At 40.9% G+C, this 20313-nt stretch overlaps 1 long non-coding RNA gene across 1 annotated transcript in view; it reads right to left on the reverse strand.

Annotated features, from left to right (window-relative positions):
• The window catches only part of LOC116889378, a 35941-nt gene extending 17743 nt beyond the window's left edge, over positions 1-18198 (reverse strand). Inside the window, exons 1-2 of the long non-coding RNA XR_004386378.1 lie at positions 17997-18198; positions 17847-17908 (exon numbers count right to left, since the gene is read on the reverse strand). This is a non-coding gene — a long non-coding RNA (uncharacterized LOC116889378). The remainder of the gene's footprint in view (positions 1-17846; positions 17909-17996) is intronic.
• Positions 18199-20313: the final 2115 nt, after the last annotated feature.

The following is a 20313-nucleotide window of genomic DNA, read 5'->3' on the forward strand; positions in this document are numbered from 1 at the left end:
TGCAGTGCCAGACAACTCCTGCCACCTCTCCTCTGCTAGACTTAAAACAGACTCATTGATAAATGATGGCCTTCTTGATCATAGGTAATATGTAGTACCATCACAGGTAATAAACAATTACAATACTTATGCTCAGCCTTAGAAAAAGAATCTACTATATATTCTCTCAAAACATATATGTAGGGGTTAGCAAGATGGCTCAATGGTTAAAAAATCTTGCTGCAAAATAGCTCAGTGGTTCTTGCTGCCAAGCCTATTATCTGAGTTCCATTCCAAGACCTTCGTAGTAGAGAGAACCAACACCCACAAGTTGTCCTCTGATCCCCACATGGGCTCCATGGCATATGTTCCCTAAAATGTAAATAAATAAAATATAAAAATTAAAAATACATACTGCATTATGTCACCAATTTAGTATATCCACAATAATAGTGTAAATGTGCTAAGAGAACCAAGACACTTCCACAAATTCTGTGACTTTTCCCCCGTTAAATCACTTGCTATGGGTCTTTAAACCATTAGCTCATATACTTGGGGCTCTCAGAGTCTGAACCACCAACTAAAGAACATACATGGGCTGCACCTAGGCCTCCCCACACATGCGCAGCACATGTGCACCTTGGTCTTCATGTGGGTCCCAAACAACTGGAGCAGGGGCTATCTGTCCCAAGAGCTGTTACCTGTCCCTGGGATATGTTCTTTTAGCTGGGCTGTCTTGACTGGTCTCAGTGGGAGAGGAAGCACCTAGCTTCACAGAGAGTTAAAGTGCCACCCCCCCGACCCCATCTGCTCAGACAAGCAGAGAATAGGGATTGTGGAAGGTGACCAAGAGGGGGTCAGTGAACAAGATCTAAAATGAATAAGTAAAACTAAAATTAAATTTAAAAAATAATTTCTCATTCCCAGTAATTAAATTTTCCTCCAGTCTGGTTGTATTAGGATATCTTACCACTAAAGCAAAATCCATCCAATCTTTGTTGACTTTATTACTTTTCTATTGATGTGACAAACTTTATGACCAAGGTAACTTATAAAAAGAATCATTTAAATGGTTTTACTCTTTTAGAGGGTCAGAGCCCAGAATGGCTGAGCAAAAGTGTGGTGGCAGGAAGACCTGAGGGCTCACATCTTGATCCACAACCACAAGGCAAAAGGAGAGCACTTGGGATGACAGGGGTCTTTTAAAACAAAAGCCCAATCCCAGTGATGCACCTTCTCTAACAAAGCCACACTTCTTAGCCCTTCCCAAATCGTTTTACCAGCTGAGAGCCATGTGTTCAAACATATGAGCCAATGGGGACCATTCTCATTTAAATCGGCACATTTGTCTCAACTTGTGAGAATTTAACTACCATTCGATGAGTAGATGTAGACTCCAAAAAGGAGACATGGTTCTGATGTCAAAGGTCAGGAAGAGATGCACAGAACAGTACCAGAGGAGTTGTACTATAGGGCGTTTCGGTTTCTTTAGAGAGACAGGGACAACCAGAATATGGACATGGGTCCAGAGCTTGGAGCCTATAGAGAATAGAAACTCATGGTGCCTGTGTGGGCGGCGGGGGTGGGGATGGGAGTGGTATTTTGCTTGGAATTTTCCCAGGAGTTGGGGCATGTTTCTGCCTTTCCCACTCTGGCCAGAAGACCCTGCTGGGAACTACAGATCTTTTAGCCTGACTCATTTCTCACTTGCCTCTCACAACAGTAGGGTAATTATAATGTTTGAACACTACCATTTTCTTACATATTATGGTACCTTTCTTGCAGAGCTCAGGACATCTGTCAACAAAATCTCCATCCATTTGCATATACTAAACATACTATAAAATGTAGACATTTTTAGAACCAGAGAGGAAAATGGTATAGTTAGAAACTGTAAAGGACTAAAATGGGTTTTAATTTTTTACAAAGTTCTTAGAGTATGATATTAAAGGGATATTTTGTGACTATCTGAAGATTATCCCATAACCTTTAAGCATTAACTTCAAAGACAAAGTCACCCAGCAACTCACATAATTCATACCAATATGATTGAATAAACTTAAGTAGAATACCACACAAAATATATATAATCCTGGAAAAAAAGAATACAAAGGAAAGGAATCCCAGTCTTTTATAAAGTCAAATAGAAAAAGTCCATGACGTACATGTGCTTAAACAATAACTTGTCATGTAAGAGAATCCAAAGCCATTGTTTGCTTGTGTTTTTTTTCCTCCTGCATGCTGGACGGACACACCTAAGTAAGAGATCGCTGTCTCTAAAATCTAAATAAGCCCACTAAGCACTGTGCTTCTTTCTTGGTGGTGAGACAGGACAGGTGTTCACCCTTGAAGGAATATCTCTGCATGCCCCACACCGCTGGACTCCTAAAATTTTCACTGAATTTTGGTTGGATTTATTTCCCATCCTCTGGTGCATATATGTGTTACCAACAAGTCCAAATTGGTTACTATCTTCTGCTCACTTGGTCCAATCATAGTAGACCAATGTGATATTTTGTAAAATATAGCCGACCAGTGTGATATTTTGTGGTTAAAACAGAAGATCATGATTCTTTCTACGTAAGTTAAGACACAAGGCTAACCCCATCTGCAGACACCAAACCCACATCCTATTCCTGATATCAGGTAGTACTTACTGACAGGAGCCTGGTATAGCTATTCCCTGAAAGGCTGTGCAGATGTAGATGTACACAGCCAAACATTGGACTGAGCATGGGGACCACAATTTAGCAGTTGGGGCAAGAAATGTAGGAGCTGATGGGGTATGACCCTCAAAGGAAGAACAACAGTATCAACTAACCAGACCTCCCAAAGCTCTTGAGGACTAAACCACCATCCAGTAAGTACAGTTGGGGGTACTCATGGCTGGATATGTAGCAGAAGACTGCCTTATCTGGCATTACTGGGAGATGAGCCCCTTGTCCTGTGGAGGCTTGATGGCCCAGGATAGGGGAATGATAGGGCACTGAGTCAGGAGTAGGTGGGGGAGCACCTCATAGAGGAATCCTGGGAAAAGGGATGACATTTGACATGTAAAATAAATTAAAAAAAAAAGACACAAGGCTAGACAGCTAATATGCCCACTAATATGCTCTTAAGATAAAACTGTAAAGCTATGCTGCTGGCCTTGCCAACTGAAAGCAAATTGATTCTGGTTGTCCTTATGGACAAGTGCTGAGAAAAAGGCATTTGCTAGACCAATAGCTGTATACCGTGTGCCAGGAGATGTGTTAATCTGCTCAAGTAAGGACACCACATCTGGCGCAGCTTCTGCAATTGAAGTCACTATTTGATTAAGTTTTTGATAGTCAACTGTCATTCTCCACAATCCACCTGTCTTCTGTACTGGCCAGACAAGAGAGTTAAAAGGAGATGTGGTGGGAACCACCACTCCTGCATCTTTCAAGTCCTCAGTGGTGGCACTGATGTCTGCAATTCCTCCAGGAATATCATATTATTTAGGTACAATATTTTTCCTGATAGAGGCAACTTCATAGATTCTATTTGTCCTTTCCAACTATAATAGTCCTCACACTATGTGTGAGGGAACCAACGTGAGTATGCCAACTTCTAATTATATCTATCACAATTATACATTCTGGAAATGGGGAAATAACTACAAGATGAGTCTGGCAATCCACTGGATCTACAAGCCTCTGCTTTATTTTTATAGGGGTTTTTTTTTGTTTTCTTTTTTAAAGATTTTAGTTATTTATGTTATGTATATGAGTACACTGTAGCTGTCTTCAGACACACCAGAAGAGGACATCAGGTCCCATTACAGATGGTTGTGAGCCACCATGTGGTTGCTGGGAATTGAACTCAGGACCTCTGGAAGAGCAGGCCAGTGCTCTTAGCCTCTGAGTCGCCTCACCAGCCCAAACCCGTGCTGTAAATGGAAGGACACGATGATCCTTTAGATCTCCCAGTATAGATGTTATTCTGAACCAGTATACAACAGACCCTAGAATATCTGGTTGTTTTCTCTCTCCCAGTGTATAGTTACCCTTGTAAAAGGCTGTAGATCCCTTTGGGGAAGGGTGGGGAAAAAGTATTTTAATCAAGATCCTTTCTTGAGGAGACCTGGCCACCTCTTCATTCAAGGGGTTGTAGGTCTTCAAACTGATGAAAGTCTGGAAATTGGTTTATGGACCAATATTTCATCTTGCCACAATGCGATGTAGCCATTCTTTCATTTCTTTGAGAATTTTTCTTCTTATACAGATCAAACAAAAATTCAGGAAGAGTCTTATCATTGCATACAAGGAACTGCCATGATTGATTAGCCAGTACCAAAGATCCATACAAGTCACGCCAACACAAAAATCACTGCCTATGCTGACCGTTATGATTTAGCCATTATGGGCATTCTTTGTCTATAGTGCCCGTTCCTATAACTACAATCACCTTGCTTTGGTGATTCAGTGCTGCCACCTAGTCCCTGCTATTTCAGGAGCCAACTAAATTCATTGCATTTAATTGATTCAACTGAGCAGCCATATATCCAACCCTAAGGTCTGGCACAAGGAAAAAGTCAACAACAAAGTTCTTTATGTGCTGGTGTCCCTCTCACCATGTTTTACATCTTATAGGATTCATAAAGGGCATGTCTTCTGGGCCATCCCATTAGGGAGGATTAGGTTTTACACAACATCCTAGCATTGCAATTTCCCTGAGCTTTAAAATCGGAGGGTGGACCAGGATGGGGTAATGACTGGACTGTAAAAAAATAAAAGTAATTTTAAAGATCCCTTCATCAACACTAAGCCAAGGAATATCAGGCATCTCCAACTCCCTTTCAGTAGGCCTGCTTTTGATAATGCATCGGCCAACCATTCAAACTTTGACACCTTTTTTTGTAAACTGTGCAAGCCTCCATATTAAACCTAGACTCTCCACTCAGTGGGCCCATATTAATAAACTCAGCCAGATCTCCTTTCAGGTTCTTTCCACCGTTATCCCGCGCCCTTAAAATCCATTCCTATACATATTCCCCAGACTTCTGCTTGAATGAATTGGCAACCTCATGAAGTTCTTTAATAGTGTAGGGCACCTCCTTGTAGACTACGCTTTCTGTCTCCCCTCTAGCAGTCTGCTTTGCCTTATGTCTGCTTATAACTCTAAAGGCAATTGTTGGTGGGCCCTGGGGGACATCAGAATTATCTTGCCTGGCTTCTCCTTCAGAGAAAGTCACCGCTAGTTTAGCAGACAGCCCTAAGTCCTGGGAAGGCTTGTTTTCCCAGCGTAAGGGAATGCCAGGGTGTTGAGGTGGAAGTGGGTGGATGGGAGGGGGAGCATCCTCATAGAAGCAGGGGGAGGGGTGATGGTAGAGGGGGGAACCAGAAGAGGGGATAACATCTGAAATGTAAACACATAAATTATCTAATAAAAAAGTATACTTAGCAAGAGAACAGTGCGTACTTTCTCCAGACACAAATGGGAAGCTGACTGCCTCCTGCCTCACCAAAAAAACTGCTAAAGTTCCTGAGGGAATCAAAGGAAATAAAGATATAGTGAATGAAGACAAGAGCTATGATGGCTTTGAAGACTGTGATGTATGTCAAATTATTACATTGTGACGGTCCTGAATTCACTGTAAAAACAGAATGCATGCTAACATCAGGAATTGTGAAGGCCTTGTTGAGTGGGCTCTTTTTTCCTTTAGTCCTTCTCCTTCCTAACAAAAGTTCACTGTTGTGCTGTCTTTTACAAATCATTTACAAATATAGACATTCAGAATAACAACAAGGATTACTCCTTTGACTGACCCAATCCTTTTACAAGACAAATGGTTCCCATTCCTTTGCATTTAACAGAACTTAAGAAAGGCCTTAATGGAGTTATCAGCCGTCATATCACAAAAATGATTTTTAAAGTCAGAATATTGACTGAATTTTGGAAAATATGTGAGCTGGTATTCATGAAGCATGGTCGATCTTGTGAAAATTACAGCACCTCATATAAATTGAGACGGATGGGATGAGTGGGTGGCTTTTTAACTTATTACTTGGCACACTTAAATTATTACTGGACTACATAATTCTTTTTTTTTTTTTTCCGGAGCTGGGAACCGAACCCAGGGCCTTGCGCTCGCTAGGCAAGCGCTCTACCGCTGAGCTAAATCCCCAGCCCCCACTACATAATTCTTGACAGTGTATTTTCTATTATTTGATTGACTTTGATGACAGTAAAATAGAATAACAGAAATCCCACTTCTATTAAGAAGCAGCCAGGGTCCCATGAAAACATAAAATTCAATTCTCAGCCCTTAACAGGATCTCTATATAAAACCTCCCAAGGCTCAGGGACCATTGAAGAAGAGAGGGTAGCAAGAGTCTTTAGAGCAAGAAGAGATGGATGACTTCAGGTAAACAGCATTTCCGAAACAAGGCAGGCAATGATGCATATGAATGCAGAACAGTTGAGACAGCATGCAGAAGCCCTGTGCATGCTCAAGCTAGACAGAATCCCAGCAGGAAGAGGACAGGAGGTAGACATGGCGTCCCACTCCTAGATGAGATGCTCTTGGTAACTGATAACTGCTAGAAGGGGGAGAGTTAGTTTTACTTAAGAGCATGGCCTCTGGTAGAGTGACTGCAGTCCAGGGGAAGGTCAAATCTACCACTTGAGTAAGTGGGCAGCACACGTCAGACTTGGTGGATTGAAAACCAAAAGAGGACACAAAGGTGGGTGAGGAAAGAAGGAGGGTGGATCTGGAAGAAGTTGGAGGAGAGGTGTATATGATCAAAATTCTTGAAGAACTGGACCAGGCATGTGGATTGCTGTCTATTTGCAGGTAAGGGCAAGCACGAGATAAGGCAAGGCCTGTGACTGGGCAGTGAAAAAGAAAGGTGGGGACAGAGTTTTGTAAGGTGGGAGAGAGGAGAAAGAAAGGAGAAGAACCAGAGAAAAACAACTCACATCTGTGTGGCCTTAAAGGACCACATGTGGTTATGAATGTTTCATAAGGGATAGATTTTTATAGGACAATTTGTCTGATCTAGGTGAGCAGTTTATATCAATATTAATTGGTTCAGAGTTTACTGTGTGACCATTTTGTGGGGTGAGCACTTACTAATAAATCTGATTGATAAATTACAAGCTTTTTTGATTTCACCTGGATACTGGGAATTGTGACTATAACTACATGGGGTGGATTCTGGGACTGTGAGCAGAGTCCATATCAAGAGAGCCTCAAGATAGACAGTCTCTGTATGGGACTGGCCTGGCAGTGACCCGCCTTGGGATGGATGGTCAATGATGGGGTTAGTCATGGAGGTGAAGAGACCACCAGAGACAGAGAGTAGCTGGCAGCAGTCTGAGATGGAAATTGGGAATCTAAAAAGTCAGGTGGAAACATTTAGCTCATTGAGATGAAAATACCCCGCAGATGCCATGTGGCCCACCAGTGCCAGCAATAACATGGGTTGGTGCATTTTGATTTTATTATTTCCCACTACACAGGCATGGTGATGAATGCCTTTGATCCCAGGATTCAGGAGGCAGGGGCAGGCCAATCTTTGAGTTCAAGGCCAACCTGATATATAGAGTAAATTTGAGAACTACACAGAGAAATTGTTTCAAAAATGGAAGAAAGGGATGCCCATTCAGAGCCTGCCCCACATGTGGCCCATACATATAGCCACCCAATTAGACAAGATGGATGAAGCAAAGAAGTGCAGGCAGACAGGAACCGGATGTAGAACAACAATGCCAAGCAACCAGAGCTTCCAGGGACTAAGCCACTACCTAAAGACTATACATGGACTGACCCTGGACTCTGACCTCATAGGTAGCAATGAATATCCTAGTAAGGGCACGAGGGGAAGGGGAAGCCCTGGGTCCTGCCAAGAGTGAACGCCCAATGAAGGTGATTGTTGGGGGGGGAGGATGGGGAGGGAACACCAATAGAGAAGGAGGGGGAGGATTAGGGGATGTTTGCCCGGAAACCGGGAAGGGGAATAACAATCGAAATGTAAATAAGAAATACCCAATTTAATAAAGATGGAGAAAAAAAATCTCAAATTCAAAAAAAGAAATTCTCAAAGAACTAATATTATAAAAATAAGTAAATAAGTAAAAAAGTGTAACAAAAAAGGTCAAAGATGAACTAAATAAAAGAAGAAACTTCCGTTGCATACATACACAGCATTTTCTTTATCTGAACACTTGTTGATAGGCTTCTAGTCTGACTCCATATCTTGACTACTGTGAATAACTCCATATGGATACTGAAGGATCTACAAGGTATGGAGTATGCCACAGAATATATTTGGGTTAATGGAAGAATAAATAAAACAAGCTAAAAATGATTAGCACAAATGCAAACTGAAGACAACGGATTCTAGCTATCAAGTTTTTCATAAAAGAAATGAACAAGAATGGATTTGACATAAAGTGGAGATAGTATCTGACACCCTGAAAAACCTCCACTTTGACAGTTAAACCATTTCGACTACCTCTCCATACCAACATAGGTCACGTGAGAAAACTGAAGATGCTACGATTCTGAAGATTGTATACTTTACCCTGCTAAATAAAGTCAGGGATCTTTGGGTAGTATTTAAAGAAAACAACAACATGCCTAACAAGAGCTTGCTTATCTAAATGTTTGTGAATTGTTAAGGAAAAAATACAACAAATTTTATAAATGCATATTTAGCCCAATAATTCTACTTATAAAAATTTGTCTCACAAATATATTCAAATATGTAAAAAGGCAAATTCACAGAAACCATTTGCAGTGCAAATAATGTTTTACAAAGTCAGATGTGGTAGCACACACCTATAATTCCAGTGTTTGGGATGCAGTCAGGAGGATTGGGAGTTCAAGGTCAGCCCCAGCTACATAATGGGACTTGACCTCAACAAAACAAGTGTTGAGGACATGGCTCCTGGATATGCTGGACCAGCAGGTATTGCAATATAGTTAGATCCCTAGCAGTGAAATAAGTTTGGAACCCACTGTACTAGCTCTTTTTTTTTTTTCAACTTGACACAAGCTAGAGTCATCAGAGAGGGGGGAACCATCCCTGAGGAAATGCCTCCATGAGATCCAGCTGTAAGGCATTTTATCAATTAGTGATCAATGTGGGAGGGCCCAGTCCATTGTCCGCTGTGCCTTCACTAGGATGATGGTCCTGGGTTCTATAAGAGAGCAAGCTGAGCAAGCCATAGGGAGTAAGCCAGTAAGCAGCACCCCTCCATGGCTCTGCATCAGCTCCTGCCTCCAGGTTCCTGCTTTGTTTGAGTTCCTGGCCTGACTTTCTTTGGTGACAGTGATATGGAAGTGTAAGCTGAATGTCATGGTGTTTTGTTGCAGTAATGGAAACCCTAACTAAGACATTGACCTAAATGTCTAAAATTTGGAGACTGGTTAAATAAATTGTGGTGCACAGACATGGATCTCTTCATCATGGAGATTCATTTTGAAAAAAAAATGTGTTATTGGGCAGTTTCATTATTGTGCAGTCATAGAATGGGATTATACAAACCAAGATAATACAAGTCAATTTTTAGTACTACATTCCTCCTCTTCTTCCTCCTCTTTCTTCTCCTTCTTTATGTATATGATACTCTGTCTGCATATTTGTCTGCGTGCCAGAAGAGGGCATCAGATTCTATTCTAAATGGTTTTGGTCCACCTTGTGGTTGCTGGGACCCCTGAAGAGCAGTCAGTGCTCTTAACAGCTGAGCCATCTCTCCAGTCCTTAATGTGGTCTCTTGATACAATTAAGAGGCATGGTAGGTATGGGATGCCGCGGGGCTGGCCATTTCCCACAAAACCATGCTTTGCTTTGGAGCTTCCTTTCTAGTCTTAGTTGTGGTGTGAGGAATTGAACCCAGGGCCTCACAAATGCAAGCAGACACTCTCCTACTGAGCTGCATACTCAATGCTGAACTCTATATAAGTAGAACTATACTTGCAAACACTAATGTAAGTATTATATGTTAAGTACATAAGCACATATTGTAGTCATTGGTGATGACTGATTTTCAAGTAATGTATGCTGTACATTATTATGTGTGCTACATTTTTCTATATCTGGAAGCATAGTAGGTTTTTTACGCTAGCATCCAGGACAAATACATGAATAATATATTGCCCTGGAATGTCTTGATGGTTAGTATCACTAGATAATGGAAACTGTTCAGCTCAAGACAAGCATGGTGGCACATGTCTGTAATCTCAAGCACTTAGGAGGTTACAGAAGGATATCATTGAGTTTAAAGTCAGCCTGAGCTGCATAAGGAGAACTTGAGCCAGCATGGGCTATATTTATCTCAGAAGAAGAAAAGAAAAGAAAGAAAGAAAGAAAAAAGAAAGAAAGAAAGAAAGAAAGGAAGAAGCAAATAGAGAAAGAGAGGGAGGGAGGGAGGGAGGGAGGGGAGGGAGGAAGGGGATGGGGATAGATAGGAAAGAAGAAAAGGAGAAAGAAAGGCTTTTCAGCCACATTATAATTTCACCAGATGATCGTCTCTGACTATACAACTATGATTATCAATGGAATGCTATAAATGCAGCTGATAAGAATCAAGGATTCTATATGCACTTAAGTGAAAGATCTCTAAGATATAACTGTTAAATTAAAAGAGAAAAATGGGGCTAAAGCAACAGCTCTGCAGAAAAAAAAAGTCAGTCACCCAGAACCCACATCTAAAGCAGCACGGAACATATATCTGTAATCTGAGCACTCCTACATATAAGATGGCAGTTAAAGACGGGGAAAATCACCCTGGTGGGCCAGTGAGCTTGGAGTACACAATACAATAGAAACAAGAGGGGCCTTGACTAAATGAGGTAGGAGAGAAACAACTTTGGAAAGTTGTCTTCTGACTTCCATAATTGTGCCATAGCACACACAGGCCTGCAGTTACATGCACACAAATAAGTCAATATATAAATAAATAATTTTTTAAAGACTGTATATCAGTCCATCTAGAACATTGGCATTTCTTTGACCACAGGGGCTATATAAATTTGAACATGTTTGTATCTGTGAAGGAAGATGCCATGGATAAGAATCAAGGGCCTTTTGGAAAGTGGCAGTGAGGTATAGGACTGAAAGGGGAGAGATTGGTTAAAAGTCTGTGTGTGTGGTGACTAGCTATGCACAGTATTAGTCACTTTTCTTATTGCTGTGACAGAACACCCAACAAAAGTCAACTCATACACAAGAGGTTGACTTTAGCTCATAGTTTAAAGTCATACTCCATCATGGCAGGGAAAGCACAGGGCCCAGAGTGGAGGCAGCTGCTCACATGGCACTCCCAGTCAGGAAGCAGGGAGCAGTGAAGGCTGGTGCCCAGGTCCCTTTTTCCCTTTTACTTAGACTGGGATCCCAGTCCATGGGATGGTGCTGTCCACAGTTAGGTTGGGTCTTTCCACCTTGATTAACATAACTGACAAACTCCCTCGAGCATCACCTAGGAGGCAAACCTCTGCGCATGTCTCAAGGGAATTTCTAAATTGTTGTAGAGTTGGGGGATAGTAATAGTTAACTTGCCAGGTAGGTTTTGATCAGCAACAACTGTCCCCCAACTCTGAACAAGGTGAAGCTGAGAGACTTTAGACATGCAGACACCAAGCAAAGTAGAGACAATGTTAAGAGTGTGCAGGTTTTTTTTTTCAGTTGGTAAGATTAAAGATGTCAAACAAATTATCGTTGGTGGCATATGCATTTATTCCTAGCACTCAGGAGGCAGAGGCAATCGGATATCTGAGTTTGAAGTCAGCCTGATCTACAGAGTGAGTTTCAGGACAGCCTGGGCTATATAGAGAAATCCTGTTCCAAAACACAAACAAAAGATATCAAACAAAAGACTTCTAGATACAAAAAACTGAGGTATTCTCTTACTGTAAAAGCTATCATGCCTACGTCACACTGCCTGGGGGTCAAAAAAACAATATTGGACAATTTCTTCTCACCCAGATGGAACTCTCATTCAACACAGCTTCCTACAAAAATGACAAAGTAAAATGAAAGCAGGAGGGAATGGAATAAAATTCATAAAGCAGCAGATGAAAATTTAGAAATTTTTAATAAGTATCTTATGGAAGAAAAACTCTGTGCCTCTAAAACTAGATTCATTAACAGTCTTAAATAAGCAAGACAGAGAAGACAGAGGTGCCATTATCAAAACAGAAGGAAATACTTCAGAAAACATAGTAAAAGTATTTTTTAAATTATTTACTTATGCTTTATGTGTATGGGTGTTTGCCTGCATGTATGTTTCTGCATCACATGCATTCCTGGGGCCCAGAGAAGAAGAGGGTAACTAATCCCCTGATGGTTAGTCATGAGTCCCTATATGGGTTCTGGAACCTGACCATGTCTTCTGCAAGCACCCTTAACCTCTGAGCCATCACTCTGGCCCCCATCCCACCCCACCCCTGTGTGTGTGTGTGTGTGTGTGTGTGTGTGTGTGTGTGTGTGTGTGTGTGTTGCTCTTTTCACACCAACCTCATTTGTTTGTTTGTTTCTTTGTTTGTTTGTTCGTTGAAACAGGGTTTCTGTCCTGGAACTCACTCTGTAGACCAGGCTGGCCTCAAACTCACAGAGATCCATCTGCCTCTGCCTCCCAAGTGCTGGGATTGAAGGAGTGCACCACCAGCTCAAAGAAACTTCTTTACACCAGCAAAATGATGTGGTACTAGTACTAAAATCAGGCATGCAGACCAATTGAACAGTACCCAGAAGCAAACCCATACATTTCTAACCAACTGATTTTTATAAATGTATCAATAACATACCATCATAAAAGCATAACTTTAGGGGTTGGGATTTAGCTCAGTGGTAGGCGCTTGCTAGGCGCAAGGCCTGGGTTGGTCCCCCAGCTCGAAAAAAAAAAAAAAGCATAACTTTAAAGGGGATAACTGAATATCCATGGAGAGGGGAATGAAATTAGATATTGTCTCTTATTATGCATAAAAATCAACTCAGAGTGAAAGTTCTAAAACCTTAAAATGACCACAACAAAACACAGAGGAAATGCTATATGCTATTGATCTGGCAAAGGATGTTTTTGAAAGAAAAACTCTAAGGCACAGATGAACTGAAGGATAGCAAACTTTCCAGGATAATAATAAAGAACCTTAATCAACACACTAAAGATGCGGACAACAGAATAGGGAGAAATATCTGCAAATTTCACATTTTATAAATGAATAAGCATAGATAAAAGAAACTCCAGTGACAACAACAAAAACCAATACGCTAATTTCAGAATAAGTTAAAGACATGAGTAAACATCTCAGAAAAGAAAGCATACAAATGGCCAAACATCCAAGAAAATGCTCAATGTCAACCATAAGAGAAATGCAAACCAAACCTGAGTACAATATCAGCTCAGCTCAGCTAAAATGGCTGTTATCAGGAGGGCAAAAAATAGTTTCTTCGTTAGAGAATATGACTTGATGTCTACTTCTCAGTTCTGGAATTGTCTCTGGTTTAAACCTATGCAGGTCTTGTGCGCACATGCTGTCACAGTCTCTGTGGGTTCCTGGATGTCTCAGTCTTATGTCTGTGAAACTGTCTCCTTGGAGTCGCCTCTGACAGGTCCAGTTCTTCTCACTCCTTTGTATTCCACTCCATGGGGTTTGTGTGCTTTGGTTTTAAGGTTTGGGGATTTTTGTTGTTGTTGTTGGGGGGAGGTTGTCTTATTAGTTTTGTTTGTTTGTTTGTTTTGATTTTTTTCATTTTCCATTTTGAGGTTTGTTGTTGTTTAGGGAGTTTTGGTTTTGTTTTGTTTTAGATAGAAAGAAAGAAAAAAAACACGATGAAGTTGACTGGGTAGGGAGATGGAGAAAGCCTGGGAGGATTTGGGAAGGAAGAATATGAACAAAATATATATTATTTGAAAAAATCATAATAAAAAGCTAAGAATAACAATTCCTTGAAAGAATATGAAGAAAGAGAATGCTTGTACACTTTTAGTGTGAACATAAATTAACATAGTCATGTGGAAATGAAGATGTCAATTCATGAAAAAATAAAAACACAATTACTATATAATCCTACACTCCTACTGGCCACGAGTTTTATTGTCATGCTGCTTATGATAGCCAAAATATAAAATTAGTCTAATTATTCATAAACAGATGAATGGATAAAAAATATGCTATATATACATAATATATTACCATTTGGCAATAAAAGAATGGAAGCCTATTGTTTTGTTATTATATGACTAAAGAAAGGGACATGAATCTAAGTGAAATAAAACAGGCACCAGGGGAAGGAAATTCACAGCATTCCTAACACCTACAGGATACTTGAAAAGTTACTTTTATAAAATAGTGATTAACAGAGGTTGAAGTAGGTGAGAAAAGACCAAAACAGAGAAGATTTGCCAATGGGTACGATGCTACAGCTAGAAAGAATAAGTTCTAGAGCCAGGTGTAGAGGCACATCCCTTTAATCCCAACCCTCAGGAGGAAGAAGCAAGCAGCTCTCAACGAGTTCAAGGCTAGCCTGGTCTAGAGAGTGAGTTTCAGGACAGCAGGGTCATACAGGAAAAAAACATGTCTCAAATAAACAAAATTGCATGCTCTACACCAAGCCAAATCCCAGTCATAATGAGTAAGTTGTTTTAAACTGACAAAATGGCTCACTGGGTACCTGCCTTCAAGACTGGCAACCTGTGTTTGATCTCCAAAATCCACATGGTGGAAAGAGAGAACTAATTCCCTGCAAATTGTCCTCTGAGACATTCACATGCATGATCACACACATATCCACCTATATCCACTCATACACACACACACACACACACACACACACACACAAATACACACACACACATACACATGTACACATACACAAATAAATAATAAATGTAAAATAATAGGATTTGAGATATGGCTTGGTGGTTAACAGTGGTTGCTGCACAACCATGGCAGCTGGAGTTTGGATTGCAGCACTCACATAACAACCTGGATGTCCCAAGCATGCCAATAACCCCAGCTTCTCATGAGGCAAAGATGGGAAGATTGCTAGCACTCTGCTAGTTTTCAGGCCTTGCTGAAAAAAACATGAGCCACAGATTCAAAGAGAAACCATGCTTGAAAGGAATAGATCAAGAGTAGTAGAGGCCACCCAGTGACTTCTTCCTGTCTTTGCACACTTATGCACCACAGTTATAAGAACCCACATATACATGAACACCCTCTATAATCCATTAGATAGATGATAGGTAGGTGGATAGATAGATAGATAGATAGATAGATAGATAGATAAAATTACAATTGGCAGAAATTCAGGTAGCAATTTTCTGTCCATGTCAGTACATGCTATCCATCTTTCTTTCATCTTCTTGTCCACCTCCCAGCTTCTGACCATTCTACATTCCTACCATTACTCTGCATTCAGATTCATTATCGCATATCAAAAACAAAGCACGGTATTTGTTTGTCTGCCTTACTTTGCTTATTCCATTAGAGCAGCGAAAGTTCTAAAAATAATGAAACAACACTACACACTATAATTGTCTAAATCCACAGTTCTGGAAGCACCGGGTAGTGGTGAGAATGCAGAACAACAGAACTCTCATACACGGCTGGAGGAATGGAGAGTAGCATTCAGCTATTGCTTACGAAGCTAAACATCATGCTTATCTTATGACCCCGTAATTACACCCCTGTTGCTTACTCAATGAGTCGAAACTGTTTATGCAAAAGTCTGCACAGAAACACTTAGAGAGGCTTTACTCATATTTGTTAAACCTTGAAAGAAGTCAAGAGTCCCTTTAATGAGTAAACAAATTCTAGCACAAGTGCTATTCAATGATTTAAAAACTGAGCTCTTGAAATATCAAAGAGCCTCGGATAAAGCACATATTCCCAAATAAGTATATAATTGTTAAAAAGAATGTTATTTCTAACCCGAACACCAGTATCAGGATAAATAATGAAATGTGAGAATTTTCAATAAAGTCAGGGAAGGGGGTAAATCCCCATCATCACCACAATGACTATTCTGACAATATAATAGACAAAAGAATGAAAGGAGACATAAACGTCAAACTAGACAACAATCTTATTCATTGATGGCATGGGCATATAATGTGGAAGCATGGTGGAATCTGCAGAAAACATATTCAAAGCAATAACAGCCTTGAATTATGCACTAATAATCACTATTCCATATTGAGTACAAATAATACTGAGGGAGTATCTACACAGCAACAACCAAAAGTACTCGGAAATATTTCAGAAATATTCAGAAATACTTGGAAAATTGATCTAGGAAAATTGAAAATGCTGTTGAGAAACAGAAAGCACAGGAACAATTCAAAACCCAGACCCTCCTCGGGGCTAGGAAGACTCAATGCTGTCACAGCTGATGAAATCTTCTCCAAATTCACCGACAAATTCAATATGAAAAGCTCAGTGGGTATTTTGGAATAATCAGATTCACATAGAAGAAGAATATGTGGAAATACACAATAAATGTTCTGGAAAGGAATCAAAAAGAAGTACTGCCCTCCCAAATATGAAAACGTATTATAAAGTTATGGCGATTAAAACAGGACGGTACTTGTATAGGTGTAGACAGCCGGGTTGACAGAGTAGAAGACAGAGGACAGAAATAAACAGAGCGCATATGAAACCTCAATGGTAAGAACCCAATTCTATGGATCCAGGGAATTACTCAGTAGCTGTTGGACTGAAACAGCAGAGACTTAGCATTTGAAGGGCAAGAAGCTATAGCCTGTTCCAAACTCTACCCTAAAATAAGATCCACATAGATCCAAGCTTAAAACTGCAAAAGTGGAACCATGAAATTACTAGCAGAAATGTTGAGCCAATCACTTTAAATATTAATATTTGGAGCTAATAACATCTTTGTAAGGCATAAAATGAACACCTAGACTCCATGAAGGAAAGGATCAAAAAACATGACCATGTATAACTTTAAATAAAGTTGGGCAGCATATCTATGACAAGGAAAGTCAAAAGACAACAAATGGGTATGGGAAGCATTTGGGGAAATATGTATTTGTCAAGAATATTTATTCAACATCTCTTCTTAAAATAATAAGAGGAAATAACACCCTCCAAGAAAAACCTGGTTACATAATTTCCAGTATATATACATACTTCTATACTATAGTGTTATCATTTTAGTACGGTTCTGCTACACAAAGATGTAATTGATAAACTGTTATATATTGTATAAAAACAAGTTGAGAATTTCCATCCTTTTTAAAAAGTGGTCATATTAATCTTTATAGAGAGATATATGCACACTTGTAGAGTTATATAAAATGCCTCGGCAGATACAGAAGTGATTCATGGTGCCTCTGGAGAGACATTGAGAGAAGAGAGTTAATGAAGGACTTTTTTTTAGTTTATCCATTTATGCATTCATCAAATAGCAGTTTAAGTTGTTCTATAGAGTATCTTTTAGATCCCAAGGATACAGGTAGGACTTCAGTTGCTATTTCTGAAGGGAGCTAGACAATAAGCTAATTCTACAAATGATCAAGAAGATTTCAGACAATGAGGTTGTGAGGTTGACCAAAGGCCTCTCTGAGGAGGTAACAATCAAGACTTAAATGACATGAAGGGGCCAACCGCCAGAAAATCAAGAGGAAAAGCAGTCCAACTAGAAAATGAAGAGGAGAGTTGGAGTAGCTGATTGACAGTGGGATCGGGTAAGATCAGATGAGACTAATCCTATATCCTCTTTTACTTTTTTATAAATAAAATACTGGTAGCAATTTTAAACAAGAAATTAAGAAATCAATTCAGAGACACAGGTAGACTGGATAATCCCTTAGTCAAGCTAATCTCATTAAGCCTCAGTTTCTCCACTTTGTAAAATGAGGAAAAGAACACTCACCTCTGAGGGGATGAAGCACAAATTAAATGGAATCTATGGAAAGGGTTGCTTGGGTTGGGCCTCTTTTGGATGCAAGAAACAGAAACCAAATGAAGCAAGATCAGGAAGCAGAAATCCAAGGGTAGGAATTCAAAATAGAGCTCATTGTACCTGGAGCTTGAGGAAATGTCTAGCTGTAGCATGAACCTCTCTGCTCTAGAGGTCTGTCGTTCATATGGCTCATCCACGTTACATGCCTGCTTCTCTCTGCACAACTGCCCCATGTCCTTGCTTGGCCAACTACATTTAGCTGTTCAACAGGCACTTGACCTAGTCCATAGCACTCCCAACCCAACCAGCATCTTGGTGTACTGGACCTCTCAGCTTAGCTCCCCACAACTAACTGGCAACATCCCTCTGCATCTCTTATTTCACATTCCCAAGGAGAGCAGATCGGATTGGTCCACCTCATCTACTAAAGCTGGGCCACTCACTCACAGATAGTGGGACTGGCCTTGGGTCAGTACTGTGCCCTAAAGTGAAAGATCTGCTGCACAGTTACTCCTTGCTTGGCTCTTTAGCAAGAGCTGTCTGTGAGTAGAACTGGACTCCACACACAAGGAGATGTAAGGATGACCTGGCAAGAAGTGGCATCGCTGATGTATGTAGGTAACACAGTGACTGGCATGTGGTACATGTGGTACAGCAAATGGTTATAATTATTAACAGTACCATCATGCCACCTCTTACAGGAAGCCTTCCTGGAACTCTGTCAAACTCCCTAAGCTTTTCCTCTCAAGTCAGAGCCCCAACAACAGGAATTGGATAATGCTTTCAAGATGGAAAGTATTGTGCTGGACCCTGAAAAGGAAATACACACACACACACACACACACACACACACACACACACACACACACAACACACACACAAAGGCCTTCATCCCAGCCTGAAGGAGCAGCTCCTGGGGCACACTGCAAGGTAACAGGCAACATAAGCCACAGAGATGCAGACAGGGGGCCCTGGGAGTTCAGAGAAGGGCAAGCTGTTGTTTATCCATATGTACTCCTGTCTCCTAGCTACCTCCCCTTAGATGTCCCAAAGGCACTTAGAACTAAACATATTTAAAACTGATCTCATCTGCTCCCTCCCAAACCTGTTCCTCATCTCAGATTCCCTCTCAGTGAGGCAAATTCATCCAAGCCATTTGCTCAAGCCTGAAACATGAGCTGCAGTGGCTCATGTCAGCTGTCGCAGTTGCTAAAGTTGTCCCTGAACCTTTGGTGTGTGTTTGCCTTGCCCCAAAGGTCAAGACTAATAATAAAGTTGAGCTGAGCAGCAGGGCAGGAAAATTAAACCCAGCTTGGAGACAGACAAGACCCAGCGTCACCAGAATCAGTTTCTGATTTGACCTCTGATGTCAACCAGTATAATCCCTTTTGGGAAAGCGGGTTGACAAAAGCCTAAAAAAGATGCTCGTGGTATTTTTCCCAGAGAATCTGCTTCAGAATCAATGACCATTTATCTGGGTCCCCTCCTGAGAAACAAACATTCTAAACACAAAATTATCCCTTGTGGGACCTTTTTTTCTCTGATCCAATACTGGGGAAGCAGTCTTTGCATCCAACAAAAGTAAAAGGGTTAAAAAGCACAGCTGTCTACAACTATTACCCTAGGGATGAAAGCTGTGGACATTCTATAACAAGGAAAAATTATTATGCTGTAACTAAGGATACAGGGTTATGTGTGTGCTCTGATTGCAGCAATGTAAAAATTTTGGAGGCATAGCATTGCCTAGGGGACATTTACATTTTCTTCTCTGTGAAGTTCAAAACTAAAGATCCAAACATTGTCATTTATGAATTATCCTCCAGCTGTTGACTTATTTAGCCAGTCTCATCTTTCAGTCAAGAGTCTTAATCATATGTCTGTTTTCTATCAGTTCTTCTTTGAGTTCTGCTCTGACAAAGGCAAGTCACCCAGTATCCATTTGCTCTCATATGTCAGGACAAGAAAAATAGGATATAAAAACAAGCGCTTTCAAAATCTATGGTGCAGACTGCGTGGAGCCCACTTGGAGTCTTTTGCAGACATGGTCACCCCCTGGTGGCCACTTGCCTGGTCGCCTTCGGGTAGCTCTATGGCCGCTTGGACAGAGGGCTCACCTCTCCCTGGCCCAGTCCCAGCTTTTTTCCTGGCGTCCAAGACTCCTCCCTTTCTGTTCTCCTGGGCGGGCTCTAAGCTCCTCCCTTTCTGTTCTCCTGGGCGGGCTCTAAGCTCCTCCCTTTCTGTTCTCCTGGGCGGGCTCTAAGCAGTCTGCACTGCTGGCATGAACTCCCCACCAGGTTGCGCTCTCACACCTTCCTCCCCAAAGTCTCCTCCAGCTGCAATGACGTCTTTGTCACTTGTTCGCATGCGCCCTCGCCACTGACCAATGATAGAACGTCACTGCCACAGGCCCCAGAGTTTCCCCTCTGATTTTTCCCCG

This window comes from Rattus rattus, chromosome X, assembly GCF_011064425.1.
Source record: "Rattus rattus isolate New Zealand chromosome X, Rrattus_CSIRO_v1, whole genome shotgun sequence".
NCBI classification, from domain to species: domain Eukaryota; kingdom Metazoa; phylum Chordata; class Mammalia; order Rodentia; family Muridae; genus Rattus; species Rattus rattus.